Raw genomic sequence first — 17,341 nt, 5'->3', positions numbered from 1 at the left:
CTTGGCTCACGGGTGCTTCGTGGTGTAAGTAAAGGCAAAATCAAGTTGGACCAAGCCTGAGATGGAGAGCTGCGGGGATGAATGTACAGGGTCCTGCCACGGCCGAGGAGTGGAACAGGACGAGAAAAGCCTGTTTGTCTGTTTTGCCTTAGAGTGGCTAGCAACTGTATTTAAATCCTGAATCTTTTGTAAACGGTCTTTAACTTTACTACTTATGGGATCCCATATAAAGGAAACGTATGCTTATATGAAATGAAGCTTTTGAGGCCAAAATCTTTTAACCCTAGCTCAATTTTGGTTTCAGTAACACGTTTCTAACTAAATGACTTGATTAGCAAGTCTTGCACCTTTATAAACACACAATGTAACGGTCTTAGCTATCCAGGGCATTACAAACATATACTGCTACAAAGTTATGCCACTCAGGCTGAAGAATGCCAGTGCAACATACCAACGATTAGTCAACAAAATGTTCCTTAACCAGATCGAAAAAAACATGGAGGTGTTGTTAGAGAATATATTTTTATACTCAATGGAAATATAGAAAAACCAATATACAACTCTATGCAAAAATACAATAGACAAGGTAATTGATTAAAGAAATATTACAACTCAATTGCTCAAAATACAAGTAAATAGAAAGATGTAGAAGAAGAAGATTACAAACTCAAAATAATATTAATGCAAGTAAATAAGATCAACAAGATCAAAAGAATGAAAACACAAACAAACTCTCACACAACCAAAGTGTAGAGTAGTGGGGATCACCAACTTGAACAAGGCTCAAGACCTTTGTCCAAAAGCTTATTTCCCCCTATTCTCTAAGCACTAAGGGATCTCTCAAGGAAATAGCTCTCTGGAATTATCAAGCCTCTATGGTGTATTTTCTAGCCAAGTGCTTTGTGGATGGAAAATGGTGTGTCTTACAAGTGAGCATTAGGCTCCTATTTATAGAGTGTTGAGACACCCTTTGAATTTCAAATTCCACCAACCCCCATGGCTGTTACCAATGATTAATTGGATGTTTATGGAATTAAAATAGAGATTTGGGAGTTACTTGGCTGTTGGAAACGTTCAAAATTGGAAAAAACCGAAGTTTGGAAAATGGTGTCAACCGCTCAGGCTGCGGCCTGAAAAACACGAGCCGCGGCCCGCAGTGTGTTTTTGCCTATTTTTGCCTCTTGGGCCGCGGCCTAAAAAATATAGGCAGCAGCCCAAGTCGTTTTTTCAACAACCAATTTTCCAAATTTTCCAAAACGTTCCAAATTCATTCCCACTTGATTTTGTAACTTCCATACACATTATGGGAGTTAAAATCACATCTCTAACAGCCATATTTCACATATGGCTTTAAGAAATTCAAATCAAAATGTGTAATATCAAATCTACACATTATTGGGTAATATTTGGGAGTTGCAAGTTTGTAACTCCAAAATATGTCACATTTGGGCACATACATGTGTCCAATTTTGTGACTCTCAATAATATGTTACAAGGTGTGACAAATCACATTATGTCACATTATTTAATCTAACATTATATTATTTAAAATAATATAATAGGTGTATGTCAATGATATGCTCGTTAAATCAAAGACTACCAGTAACAATGTGTTCGACCTGGAAAAGTGTTTTGGCGTACTAAGGAGGTACGACATGAAGTTAAATCCTTAGAAATGCACTTTCGGACTTTTTTTCGGGAAAGTTTATGGGGTTTATAGTCAACATAAGGGGGATAGAGGAAAATCTAGGGAAAGTCATATCGTTGTTAGAAATGCCTTCGCCTAGGTCGCGTAAGAAAGTACAAAGTTTAACTGGAAAAGTGGCGGCCCTAAATTGCTTCGTTTCCAAATCCACTGACAAGTGTCTCCCATTTTAAACTTGCTCAGAGGAAACAAGAAAGTTCGAGTCGACCAAAGAATGCGAACATGCATTTCACGACCTGAAAGCTCACCTGGCTGAACCCCTCGTACTATCAAAACCGACACTAGAGAATGTTTGTTTCTGTGTCTGGCTGTGACGAAAAATGTGGTCAGTGCTGTGTTAGTTCGATAGGAAAATAGGGTGCACAAACCAGTGTACTATGTAAGTAAAAGACTTCTCGGATCTGAGTCCCGATATCCATTATTAGAAAAGCTCGCGCTCTGTCTTATTTTGGTTTCAAGGAAGCTCAGACCATACTTTTAGTCCCACACCATCCACGTCTTAACCGACCAACCTTTAAGGCAGGTTTTGCAAAAGCCTGAAATGTCGGGACGTCTACTAAAGTGGGCCATCGAACTCAGCTAGTTTGAGATATTATATATGCCATGCACAACAATCAAGAGTCAAGCTGTAACGTCCCAAATTCCCTAATGTGGATTAGTGCCTTGATTAGGGGTCTAGGAGGGCAATAACTGGTTTATGGTGTTATTATGTGATTATATGCATGATTATGTGAGTTATATTATTATATGACTGAATTGGCATGCAGGTGAGCCTGTTTCTTAATAGAAGGACATTTTAGTAATTTTGACCCGTTGAGGGCATAACTGTATGTGTATGCATATATGTGATATATGTGTGAGACCACATTATTATGTGGCTATGGTTGAGATACTCGGTACGAGGCGATCCTAGGAAGCAAGTTAGCGGTTTAGTCATAAATGGGTCAAATATCGGGCTCGTGGTGAGCCTAGGGGTAATTTGGTACTTAGTACATTACTGGGGTTGAGTGGGTAATGTGAAATTATTTGGTTATTATTTGAGGATATGGGAAGTAACAGGAATTGTGAGACGTTAATTATGATTAACGGGATAAGTGGACAATGACAGGTTTGCCCTTGTGGCATAAGAAGGCAAGATAAAAGGGCAAGGGGCATATTTGTAATTTTGGAGTCAAAAGCAGTGACTTAGTCACCTTCTCTCTTGGCTGAAGGAAGCAAAACATAACACTCTAGCTCCTTCTCTCTCCCTCTCGATTGTACTCTTCTTCCTTTCTCTCTTTTGGTTTGATTTTTTTTTAAGAAAACTAAAGAATAATTGAGGCTAAGGTTTGGGAATTGAAGGCTTGAGGTTAGGTGATTAGCTGCAGCTAAGGGAGTGTAATTCAAAGCTGAGGTAAGGATTGTAGCTCTGTTTTTATTCATAATTTTGTTGTGGCATTGCTGTTCTTGAGCATGAAGGTTCAAGGTATTGGATTGAGTTTTTGGTAGTGTTTTGAATGTATTTAAGCTGGGTTTTGCTGCTCGAATAATGCTAATACTATGTTGGAATTGAGGTGTGATTTTGAGATTTCTTGGAAGGGATTTTTGGTAAGGTTTTGGCTTTGGAAAAATAGGGATATCTGGGTTCGCGGGGTCGCGCCGCTACCCTGTTCTTGGCCGCCGCGGCCCGTGTGAACCCAAGGCACAGAGGTGGTATTTTCTGGATAGGCATGTCGCGGTCCATGACTTGATTTTTAGACATGGGGCTTTCTGTTTGGGAGGCATGTCGCGGCCCGCCCTGGCAGCTTTGACCACTTTAAGATTTTATTGACTGGAATTCAAACCTAAAGGCTCGAGATCGATTCTACTACTCGGTTTATTAGAATTCGAGGTCCCGAAGGCTTGAACTCAGTCCGGAAGCCCTTATTTGCTTGTTATTGACAGGATTTTATATTTGGTTATGACTAGGTTACCACTAGGGGCTCAGGATCATGATCGTGCTCAAGGGTCGTTCTTATTTTACATTATACTCAAACCTAGGGTAAGAAAACTACACCTAATATGTGATGTACATGATTAGGGCTTGGCCTGAATGTTGAATATAGATTTGATTAGGGCTTGTACCTTTGTAAATGCGCATGATTATGATTATGCCTGTGAATTATTGATTAAGCATGTTGAATGCTTTGTATATAGATATTTGTTATATGATGAATGCCTATTAGCATTATATAATTGAGAAAGGCTTGACTTATGGGTCAAGGACGACAATAGTGCTGAGCATTGGTCGAAAAGCATTGACTTATCAGTCAAGGACGGCAATAGTGCTGAGCATTGGTCGAAAAGCATTGACTTATGAGTCAATGACGAAAATAGCAATGAGCGTTGGTCGTAAAGCATTGAATTATGAGTCAAGGGAAGAAAAAACGTGTTGGGCGCTGGTCGATATGGTTAGACCTAATCATGAGCGCATTATACGCTTGTCCGACCCAATGGTCCTGGAAAACTAAAGCGCCAGGTATGCTAGGCTAGCTCCAATGATGGTTATACAAAGGATAAGGCAATGGGCCCCGAGGTGACTTATTAGTCTCAGATCCTAGGGCGCTGAGCCCCAACGTGGTTTATTGATCATGTAACTTGGGTAACGAGCCTTGATATGATTCAGTTAATCATTTACTTAGGGCGATTGGCCCCATCTGACACTATAGTCATTTATATAAATGGTATGCATGAATGAGTAGGGTTATCATTGTTGGGTATTGTTGACGCGGTTCTTCGCCAACAGGTAATTAAGAGAAGAAGAGAAAGGGATTAGTGCTGAAAGTAGAACCGTCACAGATGAAATCTTAGAGAATGAACTAGGTGACTCAAGACATGTTTTTAAGTGGTTTAAAGGTTAAAATCCTTCTACTCCACTAGTCAATATTATTGATATATTCTGGATTTTTGGTTACAAAGTGTATATCTCTTCTGAGACTATTTTTTCCAACCCTTATCAACTCCCAGGGTCTCCATATTTATAGGAGAAGGCACCTGGAAGTTGGTAAGGAGGTCATCCCGTGACCTTATTATTTGTCATATCAACTCTGTGACACTCATGATTAATTCCTAAACCTGACACATAAGTATGGTCAAATCGATACATAAGGAGATAATGGGCCGCACGGCCCAACCCTGCCGTGGGTGTCTGAATACGCACGTTCCTGCTGCGTGTCCGAGAAGTCAGGGAGATATCGGACACGTGATGTCAGATATAGGCACGTTTATCTTGCGTGTGTTGACTTTACAAAGGGTCAGAGATCTATGAGAAGCAGCTCGTACCACGAGCTGCTTCCCTGACCCGACCTTCGGCCTCAAGGATTCCTTCCCCCAGTCTTGGGCAGCCTTGGCGAGTTCTTGAGGATACCTCGAGCAAAGGGGGTACGACCTGGAAAACAGGATCTCCGATTTGGGGAAGTTTATGGACTAACCTTGATTAGTCCGAGGCTCGACCTGCTAATCAGCCCGTGGGAAAACCAGGGCGTACATCTGCCCCCCAAGCTCCTGCTTGTGGTATATGACGTCATATATAGAAGACCACAGTAGGGGCTTTTAGACTTCCCCACAACCCTTCACATTCCACTTTTTGTGCAGGCGTCTGATACGTGGAACGCCGCGGGTGGTGACGGTACGTTTTACGAGAACCGCATTTAATGGCCTAGTCTAAGCCCAGCCGTCGTTTCGTATTTCGAGTGGAAGGCCTCGGATCCCTCACTAGGGTCATCCAAGAGCCTTCTACACGTGATCCTTCACGTATATAAAAAGGGGGTGGTCACCCTACGCACGGGCCACCCCTTCATTCAAAATTTCCCAAATTTCTTTCCTTCTTCCCTCTCTAACTTTCAGAAAAACGAAACCCTCGCCTTCGTTGCTGCCATTTTAATTATTCAAGAAGCTTAGGCACACGAGTTTCTCCGAAGCTTTGGAAGCTATTTCACCGACGAAGCTCCTATCAACGCAGCATTCTCTTCGACCTTCCAGCCATATACTGTAAGTTTCTTGACCCTGTTCACTTTGAAAACATGCTACTGTAGCTTAGGTAAAAAATTTACTGTAGCCGCATGCAAGGGTTTTCTGGGTTGCGTGGATAAGGAGGGTGACAGCCCTCTTTAGGCTAGGACATACTTGTTGTAGGAAATCGCCTTAGAGCCTGGGTTTTAGGATGCTTTTTCTGGGACATTTTCTGGGTAGGAGTTTTGGAAATTTTGGGTGCAAAACCGGGTAGCTTAGGGAACATGCCTCATGGGCGGTTTTGCAATTCCTGCCTACTGAAACTTTCCTCCCAAGGAAAATTTCACTCTGAACCTCCTGACACGCGAATTCCGAGTAATATGGGATCTGTTGGGAGTATACGCGCGTGTTCACTGAACCGCGTGGTTCCACCTCCCACGAGCTGGGCTTTCCTCAGCTCGTGCTAATAATAATTATTCTTCCTCCCGCTTGTGTTCACTAGGCGACCAGATGGCTCCAAAAAAGAACCTCCCTCAGAAGAACGTTGGAAGCTCAGTCTCCCGGCAGGAGAAGGGAAAGGCGGTGATGCCCAACTCGCCGATCCCCTACTTTGGGCCGGCCGTGGAGAAACAAGTCGAGGTGGCCCCCGACGCATTCTTTGAGGCGGAGAGAATCGTCTCAAAGGTAACCGATCAGGTGAAGATCAACAAACTCTTCCTCACCCACAAGATCCCACTGGGGAAAGCCTCAGTCATAGCCCGACCTGCTGCGAAGGGCGAGCGGAGCTGCACGTCACTAGACGAATCGTTTGCGGCCTGGAGTGGTGAACACTTCAAGGCAGGGGCCTTCCTCCCCCTGGATCAGTACTTCGCTGATTTCCTGAACTACGTGGGGTTGGCCCCTTTTCAGCTCCCCCCCAATTCCTACCGTCTGTTGGCAGGGTTGAGGTACTTGTTCAAGAAGCAGGAGTGGGAGGTCCCTACTCCTGCTGATATTTTATATTTCTTTTGCCTCAAAGCTAGCCCGGATCAGCGGGGGCGAGGTGACGGGTTTTACTATTTAACCCGTTTTCCTAATACGGCGGCGGTCATCGAGCTGCCAAGCCATCCAAATGACTTCAAGGACCAGTTCTTCATGTCAACTGGGTTCCAGAACTGTGAGTACCACTACTTCAACCGTCCTCGTAAGTGAACCCTGACCTTAGCTCGCCTTTTAAGTGTTGTTTAATTTTAGCTCCTCCCGTATTCCATTCTGATTCCAGCCCAATCTTGCAGCCATCTACGCGAGGACCGAGAAATCTGCGACCCTCGGGGGTCAATATGAAACACTGGCGGGCTTGCCCCCCAGTGAAAAGGACTATCGCGTGCTCGTGACGGACGAGACGATGGTGTTCTGGAAACTGATTTTTCCAAATCAGACTCTGAACCTGAAGAGGCCTCGGGGGCCGCTCCCAGCTCGCACAAATAGACCTATCGCCGTGGAGGAGGTCACGGAAGAGGAGGACGAAACGGCTGAAGTTCTGCTCGTGAGGAATAGGAAGAGGAACCTGGAGGTCGCCTAAGGGATGGACGAGGAGAGGATCCAATCTGGAGCAGCCACGGGTCCTTCCGGCCAAGGTAACCCTTTCTTGCTTAGGAATGTAGATAGGGCCACTGCGGACCCCCGGCTGGTTAGGTTCAATCCTAGGCAGATCTTCCATCGCCACCGAAGGAACCCGGATCTGAACACACTCCTGCTCCATTGTGTTGACCAGCTCGTGCTGGATCACCAGGATAGCCGGCCTAGGGGTACCATAGTAGTAGATAACACCCTAGCTTTTAGGTCGATCATTTTTGAGGAGTATGGGACCAATTTACGCACATGGGCATCACTCCAGAGAGGTATCTATGCTCCACGGCTTAGGCAGTATGTAGAAGAGTCTAGTCCCGAGTCAGAACCGGACCCAGAACTTGCGCCTGTTCGGGAAATAATCGTCTTAGGTTCTTCCAGCTTGGGGGGTAGGGCTCCTTTAGTATTCGTATACTTTTTTCCTTTAACCTTTTGCTTTTATTTCTGCCTGATTGCTAACTTGTAATAACCATGTTTTTCGTTTTCGCAGAAGAGATGTCGCAGCCCGAGGATAGTCTGCGGGACATAGACTTCGGGGGGAGCCCCCCAGCAGGGCCAAGATTGAAAAGGCTCTGAGGGTCCAAAAGCACGGCTGGGGGCTCCACCAAATCTCCGGCAAAGGAGAAGAAAAAAACCCCACCATCCCAGGTCGGGGGGGCAATTCTTCTTCCTGGCAGAACAGGACACATGCCCCCGCCGACCCAGCGATCTCCCTCTGCCGTCCAGGACGTGGGAACGAAGGACGTGACTCCGGCTGCAGTGGCCCCCGGCGTACGCATCACGGTCGACGCCCAGGATCTGGAGAAGATCCCTGAAGCCTTTCGGGGGACGGTGTATGAATCGGCGAGCTACGCCGTCAAACATTTCTACAAGTTCAAAGAGAAGGAGCTCCGGGCTATTGAGACACTGAGCCCGGTCCACGTAATAGAGTCATCGATGGACATGACCCTAACGGTAAGCTGCCCCATTCTTTTAAGGCTTTACCCCTTACACACCGTCTTATTTTTCCACTTAGCCAATTTATCTGCCATTTCTCGCAGGGCATCGCTGCCGTACACCGAGGCATTGCCAGGACCAGAGCTCAGCTCGAGGAGATGAGGGCTGGTCGCCAGGCCGCCCTTCAGGAGGCTCAGGTGGCGAAAGATGCGCTGGCGACCTCGAAGGCCGAGTTAGAGAGGACCCGCTCGAAGGTCAAAGAGCTTGAGACATCCCTTGCCACCTCGCGAACTGACCTCGAGGCAGCGAAGACCGAGGCCCAGGCCGCCCAGGCTGCCCTTGAAGCTGAACGGGCCACCTCGAAACAGTCCATGCAGGAACTGTTCTATCATTGTTGGGCCCACAACCCGGAGGCTGACTTCTCCTTCATGTCGTCGGGTCTCTGGGTGCGCTTGTTGGTGAAGTTGCAAGCCCGCTTTGACAAAGAGGTGCCGCCTTCGGAGACTGGGGGAGCCTCTGGTGCGGCGGAGCAGGATGAGACCGCGACCTCCAAGGGGCCGACCGACGGGGCTTAGGGCGTTTTTTCTTCTCTTTATTTTGAAGTATTTTATGTAATCTTTAGCACGAGGTATTTTTTCCTCGAGACAGTTTGCCTTGCAATTTTAACTTGTGTATTTCTTCATGCTTTCGGCTATAATACACATATTTTTTTGTTCGATAAACTTAGTTCGTGTTAACCATTATTTATATCCCAAGCCCTTTAAGAACGATCAATAAATTTAAGTTAACTTCTAAGTTTTATGACCCGGTTAAAACCAGGAGCTTATTTTGAAAACTTAGTTCGTGTCAACGTTTTATCCATATCTCGTGCTCTTTAAGAAGAACCACGATCAATAAATTTAAGTTAACTTCTAAGTTTTATGACCCGGTTAAAACCATGAGCTTATTTTGAAAACTTAGTTCGCGTCAACTTTTTATCCATATCTCGTGCTCTGTAAGAAGAACCACGATCAATAAATTTAAGTTAACTTCTAAGTTTTATGACTCGGTTAAAACCAGGAGCTTATTTTGAAAACTTAGTTCGCGTCAACTTTTTATCCATACCTCGTGCTCTTTAAGAAGAACCACGATCAATAAATTTAAGTTAACTTCTAAGTTTTATGACCCGGTTAAAACCAGGAGCTTATTTTGAAAACTTAGTTCGCGTTAACCCTTATACATTGATAAGAATCAACACCTAAGTCGTTAAGGAGACCTGGTTATATCCAGGTACCATATGCCCCCCAAGTAACTGGGAAAGGGTCTTTCGTGGTTACTTTAAGATTACACTTGCAAAAAAAGAAAAACTTGATTTTTATTAATACATAAAAAGTGGCCTTCTAGGCCTTACAAGTGGATCATTGATAATATTTCTTCAAGTGGATGGCGTTCCAAGTCCGTGGGACTGCCCCTCCATCAAGTCGAGCTAACTTACAAGTTCCTTCCTTAATGACTTCAATGACCTTGTATGGTCCTTCCCAGTTCGGTCCTAAGACTCCATCCTTAGGATCTTTTCTGGCCAGGAAAACTCTTCTTAGGACCAAGTCACCAATGCTAAAGGTACGTGTAACGTCCTGGTTACCCCAGAACAGTTACGGTGAACGGTGAACCGAAAATTTGACTCGCTACCCGAGTCCTTTGGTTAAAAACGTGATCTAGGTACCATTAACAGGTTAAGGTGAAAAACCAATAAAAAGGAAAGGGTACATTTCATTAAGTAAATAAACTGCTCATGAGCCTTTTTAAAATGTTTACAAGTAGTTCATGTTACAAAAGAGTTGCTACAGTTCATATATACAATCCCCGCCGGCCTAAGCGGCAAAAATAGGGTAAACCCCTAGTCCCTCTGAGAACTCCTTGACCGTGGCAGTCAAGCGGCCCTGTATGTACATTACATCGCCCAAGCTCTCCACTCAAGGCTGGCCAAGCTTTTCCTTTCCTTTACCTGCACCACATAGCACCCATGAGCCAAGGCCCAGCAAGAAAACATAATAAAACATGATATAATATCAACAACGATCATAATAACTATTCAGGACTATCAATCCCACAAATAGGTGACAATAGCCAAAAGTCACAGTAATGAGCATCGCTCCCTCTAGCCATGTGACGATAGGGTCACCAGGGCTTAACTGATAGGTGATTCTTTCATAAGCTTGTTCAGAACAGGTGCATGGTGATTGGTCACCAACATAACCTTCCTCACGACTCTAGAGTCGAAACTATGGACAACGTCCCTTAGCCTTGTGACAGACAGTCACCGGGGTCATATACCTTGGCTATAATCATCTGGTCGTAGACCAGGCAAGCGCTTGTAAGTTTCTCGACCCTAGGGTCGGTCTGGCATTAATGCTATAGAGCCATTCAATGCATGATTCTCGACCTTAGAGTCGGTCCCTGACTAGTCAGTGTCTCAGGCAGGTAATCAGCATTCACTAGCACTTAATATGCAATCCATGTCCACATATATCAACCAGCATGCCTCAAATATCAAATCATACATGCCATATACCTGCACAGGGTGCAACTGTATTCTTACACTGTTTTCTTACCTCTGGTTCGAGTGAGAATAATTATATGAACGACCCCTGAGAACGATCAACCTTTAAATTCCTCGACGGTCACCTGGTCATAACCAAATTATAGAATTTATCAATAAAAATGATAACCGAGGGTTCCCAAACCAAATCCCAGCCCCCGAGACCTTGAATACTACCCAACCGGGTACTAGGTCCAACCCCGAGGCCTATGGTTTGAATCCCTAAGCTAAAAACCTCTTTCTAGCAAATTTGGCCTTATGGGCCGCGGCCCCCCTCTGCTGCTGCGCCGCGGTGCGCCTCCAGACAGAGAGGCTCCCTGCCTGCCAAACGCCAAGGCCCGCGGCGCTCCCCTGCTGCGCCGCGGCGCTCAGCCCAGAATGGCTAAGTCGGCCACACGAACCAGTTTTTCTCCCTGTGCAATTCCCTCTCAAACCAGACCTTTAAACCATCATAAAACCTCCTCCAAACATGTAATTAAACCCCCTTACAACATCCTTATCTCACTCACACCAAACCCCAATCAACTAACACCAAAAACCTCCTTTGATTCATACTTCCCACATCAAGAACATGAATTGAAAACTATAAACAAAAATAGAGTACCAGCTGTGTTAATGGCCAAAACTCACCTTGAAACTTGTCTTGAACCTTCCACACAAGCTAACAGAAGTCTCCAATCCAGCCCTTAAGTTTTTCCCTAGCTTGAATCTCCTCCAAGAACTCAAAACCCAATGAAAGCAATGGAGGAAGTGGTGTGTACGGGAAGAGAAGATAGAGCCTCTGTTTTGTTCTATTTTGTTCTACAACCTTCAGCTATCAAACATTATATCCACCCCTAAAAAGACCAAAATACCCCTTATGTCATCTTAAGCCTCTAAAGCCACCCCAAGGGCAAAATTGGTACTTCCCACTTAACCCGTTAATTATAATTAACGCTTCCCAATTCCCGCTAATCTCAATATCCTCAAACACCAATAGTTCATATCCCGTTACCCTAAAATCCCCGGTAGCGCTATAACCATTAATATCACCCCGAGACTCACCCCGAGCCCCGAGCTCAAACCTGTTATGACCAAACCGATAAATCATGTTTAAAGATCGTCTCATGTCGAAATACTCGAACCAATCCACATTATAATGTGGTCTCACAATATATCATTATCACGCAAACAAATATTCAAGTATACCCTCAACGGGCCAAATTACCAAAATACCCCTATAGGCAAATGTGGACTCACATGCATGCATTTAACATCATATTATAATATAATTCCCATAAACATGCATAAACACATTTAATGGCATAATTAAACAGTTATGGCCCTCCCGGCCTACTAATCCAGCCATTAACCATAATAGGGAATCCGGGGCATTACAGTACGTTTCTTGACTTTAGCGTTGAAGTAGCGAGCGATCTTTTGCTGGTAATGGGCGAGCTGGAGTTGCGAATCCTCTCGCCTTTCATCGATAAGGTCTAGGGAATGGCATAGGAGCTCATGGTTCCTATCTTGGTCGTAGGATTGGACCCTATGCGACAGAACTTTAATTTCCATGGGGAAGACTGCTTCATTCCCAAAGGTTAGGGAGAAAGGAGTGTGACCCGTAGGAGTTCGATGCGAGGTCCGGTATGCCCAAAGGACCTGGGGGAGCTGTTCTGGCCAGACCCCCTTTGCCTCATCTAGCCTCTTCTTGAGACTCACCTTTAGAGTTTTGTTGACAGCCTCGACCTGGCCGTTTGCCTGAGGATAGGCCACAGAGGAGAAGCTTTTCACAATCCCGTGCCTTTCACAAAACTCAGTGAACAGGTCGCTGTTGAACTGAGTGCCGTTGTCAGAGACAATCTTCTTCGGCAGGCCGAACCGACAGATGATGCTTTTAACCACAAAGTCGAGTACCTTCTTCGATGTTATTGTTGCCAACGGCTCTGCCTCGGCCCACTTAGTAAAGTAGTCGATGGCTACAACGGCGTAGCGGACCCCACCCTTTCCGGTAGGCAGGGCGCCTACTAAATCTATCCCCCAAACGGCGAATGGCCAAGGGGCTGAGATCATTTTCAGTTCGGCTGGAGGAGCTCGGGCAACCGCAGTGAAGCGCTGACACTTGTCGCACTTTTTCACATATGAAATCGAGTCTTTGGACAGAGTTGGCCAGTAATAACCTTGCCTGAGAACCTTCAAGGCCAGGCTTTGCCCCCCAGCATGGTCTCCGCAGAATCCTTCGTGAATGTCTTGCAAGATGGCCTGTGCCTCATCTGGATGAACGCACCGGAGGAGAGGTAGGGAGTGTCCACGTCGGTACAACACACCATCGACTAGCGTGTACCTCGAAGCTTGATACAAGACTCGCCGTGCATCGCTACGCTCTTCAGGCAGCTTGCCTTCGACGAGATACTCAAGAATGGGGGTCATCGAGGTCGGCCTAGCATCAATCATCTCGACCTCTGCCCGATCTCCCTCTATACTTGGTTCTTTTAAGAATTCTATTGGCACTAACCCCAGGGTTTCTGTCTCTCCCGAGGTGGCGAGTTTGGCGAGAGCATCTGCGTTGGCGTTCTGTTCGATCGATCCTCGCTCAAATGCGGACAGCTCAGTTTTTACCTTCGCCAAATAGGCGGCCATCTTGGGTCCCCGCGCCTGATATTCGCCCAGAACCTGGTTTACCACGAGCTGGGAGTCACTGAAGCACTGGACAGAGCTCGCCTTTAACTCCTGAGCTACCCTTAGCCTAGCTAACAAAGCTTCGTACTCTGCCTCATTGTTGGACGCCTTGAACCCGAACCTTAGCGCCGAGTGGAACCTATGTCCCTCGGGGGATATTAGAATGATGCCAGCCCCGGAGCCGCTCTCGTTAGATGAACCATCAACGAAGATCTTCCACGACGAATGCGGCGAGGCGACTTGAAGTAGGCCTTCTGATGGATCCTCTTGGAATCCCGCGCACTCCACCACGAAGTCAGCCAACGCCTGACTTTTTATTGCAGTTCGTGGAGTATAGAAGATCTCGAACTGACTGAGCTCGACCGCCCATTTTAACAAACGTCCCGATGCTTCAGGCTTTTGCAAAACCTGCCTTAGAGGCTGATCGGTCATGACGTGTATCGAGTGGGACTGGAAATATGGTCTGAGCTTTCGCGAGGCTGTGATTAGGCAAAACGCCAGTTTTTCCATCAGTGGGTACCGTGATTCTGCTCCGAGGAGTCTCTTGCTGATGTAGTAGACTGGCTTTTGAACTTGGTCCTCTTCTCGTACTAGCACGGCGCTAGTTGCACCCTCCGTGACGGCCATGTAGAGGAAAAGAGGCTCTCCTGCCCTGGGCTTGGACAGCACGGGCGGTGCAGCTAGATGCGCCTTCAGATCGAGGAATGCTCTTTCGCACTCTACTGTCCACTCAAATTTCTTGTTTCCCCAGAGCAGGTTGTAAAAGGGCAAACACTTGTCGGTCGATTTGGAAATGAACCGGTTGAGTGCCGCCACTCTTCCTGTGAGGCCTTGGACGTCTTTCCGCGACCTGGTGGAAGGAAGCTCGAGCAGTGACCTGATTTTGTCGGGTTTTGCCTCAATTCCTCGGGTATTGACTATGAACCCAAGGAATTTCCTCGATGCGACACCGAACGTGCATTTATGAGGATTGAGCCTCATGCCGTATTCCCGTAGTATTTTAAAACATTCTTCCAGGTCGGAAACATTGTTGTCGGCAGTCTTTGACTTGACGAGCATGTCATCAACATACACCTCCATGTTCTTTCCGATCTGGTCCGCGAACATTCTGTTTACTAGCCTCTGGTAGGTAGCTCCGGCATTCTTCATACCAAATGGCATGACCTTATAGCAATAGACATTCGTTGGGGTCATGAAGCTGGTATGCTCCTGGTCCGCCGGGTTCATCGCGATCTGATTGTAGCCTGAGTACGTGTCCATGAAGGACATGAGCTCGTGCCCCGCCGTAGCATCCACCAGATGATCAATCCTAGGCAATGGAAAGCAATCCTTGGGGCAGGCTTTATTCAGGTCAGAGAAATCAATGCAAGTCCGCCATTTCCCGTTGGGCTTTGGAACTAGCACGGGGTTGGAGACCCAAATTGGAAATTTGGCTTCGCGGATAAAGCCACACTTTTTGAGCCGGGCCACTTCTTCTTCTAGGGCTTCAGCTCGGGTTGTTCCTAAACGCCTTTGCTTTTGAGACTTGGCAGGAACGCTTTTATCCAGATGGAGCGTGTGCATGATGACACTCGGACTTATCCCCACCATGTCCTCGTGGGACCATGCGAATACGTCCAAGCTATTCTTCAGAAACGTAATCAGCTCCGCCTTTCTCTTGTCACAGAGGTTCTTCCCGAGCTTAACCGTCCGTGACGGATTTTGTTCATCAATGTTCACCTCCTCGAGCTCCTCAATAGCCTGGAGCTCGGATCTGTCCTCGCCTACTCGGGGGTCGATGTCCTCACTCAAGGCGATCTTTTCCCCTTCGGGATTCTGAGGTTTTTCAATCTCAGGAGCCGCCAAGGGTCCCTGAGATTCCTCCTCGCCCTGAATGGCCATTGCCAGCTGCCCGGGTTTAGACTTTCCCTTCATGGAAATGCTGTAGCATTCCATGGTAGCGAGCTGATCGCCCTTGATGGTGCAGATTCCTGTTGAAGTAGGGAACTTCATGGCGAGGTGTCGAATGGAAGTGATGGCCTCAAAAGCTATGAGTGTAGGTCGGCCCAAAATGGCGTTGTAGGCAGCGGAGCAGTCAATGACCACGAACTCAAGTAGCTTGGAGACTGTCCGAGACTCTTCTCCTAGGGTGATCACTAGCTCGATCGTCCCTATCGCTGCCGATCCTTCTCCCGAAAAACCATATAGCATCATGGAGGTCGCCTTTAGCTCGGCGACGGTTAGACCCATCTTTTCTAATGTGGATCGGAATAGGAGGTTCACCGAGCTTCCGTTGTCCACCAACACTCTCCTCACTTTCCGGTTGGTGAGCTGGACTGCTACGACCAAGGGATCATTATGGGGGAATTGGACGTGACCTGCGTCTTCCTCCGTAAAAGTAATCGGTTGCTTCTCTAACCGCTGCTGTTTAGACTGACGCTGCTCCGGGATGAACTCCGCTCCGTTGTGGGCCTTTAACTCATTCACATACCTCTTCTGGGCGCCTCTGCTCGTGCCAGCCATGTGCGGTCCTCCAGAGATGGTGGATATCTCTCCCTCGATCACGGGAGGAGGGAGGTCCTGATCTACCCGAGGCCCGGGCTGACTGGCTGGGACTTCTGGAGTTGGTTGACCCGCTGGGACCCTGTTTCGCAAATATTGCGCCAAGGGGCCTGCGCGGATGAGAGTCTTGATTTCATCTTTTAGATGCCTGCAATCGTCGGTATTGTGGTCAACGTCGTTATGGAAATGGCAGAACTTTGAAGTATCTCTCTTCCCTTGTGGTGTTTCAATGGCTACGGCCTCTTCCAGGGGACCCGAGTAGAGTTGGCTAGGAAGATGCTTTCCCTGGATTGGGTGAGCTCGGTATATGCTGTGAACACGGGCTTGAATTTATCCACAGACTTATTCTTCTTTTGACCATGCTGGCTGTTTTCACCATTTCCCTTCCTTTTGCCACCACCGGGCTAGTTGTTCTGCGCGTCGCCGGGGATGGCCACCACAATCTCCGTCCCCGCTCCAGCGGGCTTCTCGGGAACCTGGCTGGTCCCCGCGGCTGAAGCTTCAGCTTCTTCTAAGTTTATCCACTCTTGGGCTCTGTTAAGGAATTCGTTAACCGAGATGACTCCCTTCCTCTGAATATCTTTCCACAGGTCTCCCCCGACCAAGATTCCGGTTCTCATTGCCATGAGCTTAAAGCTATCGTCAGCGTCTCGGGCTCGAGCAGCGACGTTCGCGAATCTGCTCAAGTAGGCTTTCAGCGTTTCACCGGGCTGCTGTCTCACGTTAGCTAGGGAATCGGCTTGGACTCGGGCGGCCTGGGAGGCGCAGAATGCCCTTTTGAAGTCAGCTGAGAAAGTCTTCCAGGAGCTGATTGACTGTCTTTTACTCTGCTTGAACCACTGCCTGGCAGGTCCGATCAGTGTGGAAGGGAAGATCAAGCAACGCAGCTCCGGGCCAATGTTATGAGCCATCATTAGGGTGTTGAACATCCCCAAATGGTCCGACGGGTCCCCGTCCCCGTTGAACTTTGACAAGTGGGGCATACGGAAACCAGATGGGTATGCCGTCGCTGCTATATTGGGGGCAAAGAGTTCCATTTCGTCGCCCGAATCATACTCGTCTTTTTCTTTTTCTGTTAGGAGCTTCCTCATCAGTTCCTCCATTTGAATTAGGTGCTCGAGGGTTTGGTCCTGAGATCCTGGGTTATTCTGGGGCTGTTCCACAGCTCCGGACCCATTGTACATATTAGGTGGGTTGTTGCCCCTCCTATCTTGAGATAGGTTATTCGGGACATTCCCTCCGTTACGTACTTCGGATCAGACTCCCGCCGAGCGGGCCTGACTACCATCCCTAGCCCTGTCCTCTCTGTGGGAGTTGAGGCGATCTCGAAGGTCGCCTCCCTGGGT

Source organism: Humulus lupulus, chromosome 7 (genome assembly GCF_963169125.1).
Source record: "Humulus lupulus chromosome 7, drHumLupu1.1, whole genome shotgun sequence".
Lineage (NCBI taxonomy): Eukaryota > Viridiplantae > Streptophyta > Magnoliopsida > Rosales > Cannabaceae > Humulus > Humulus lupulus.
Note: the sequence above shows the minus strand (reverse complement) of the source record.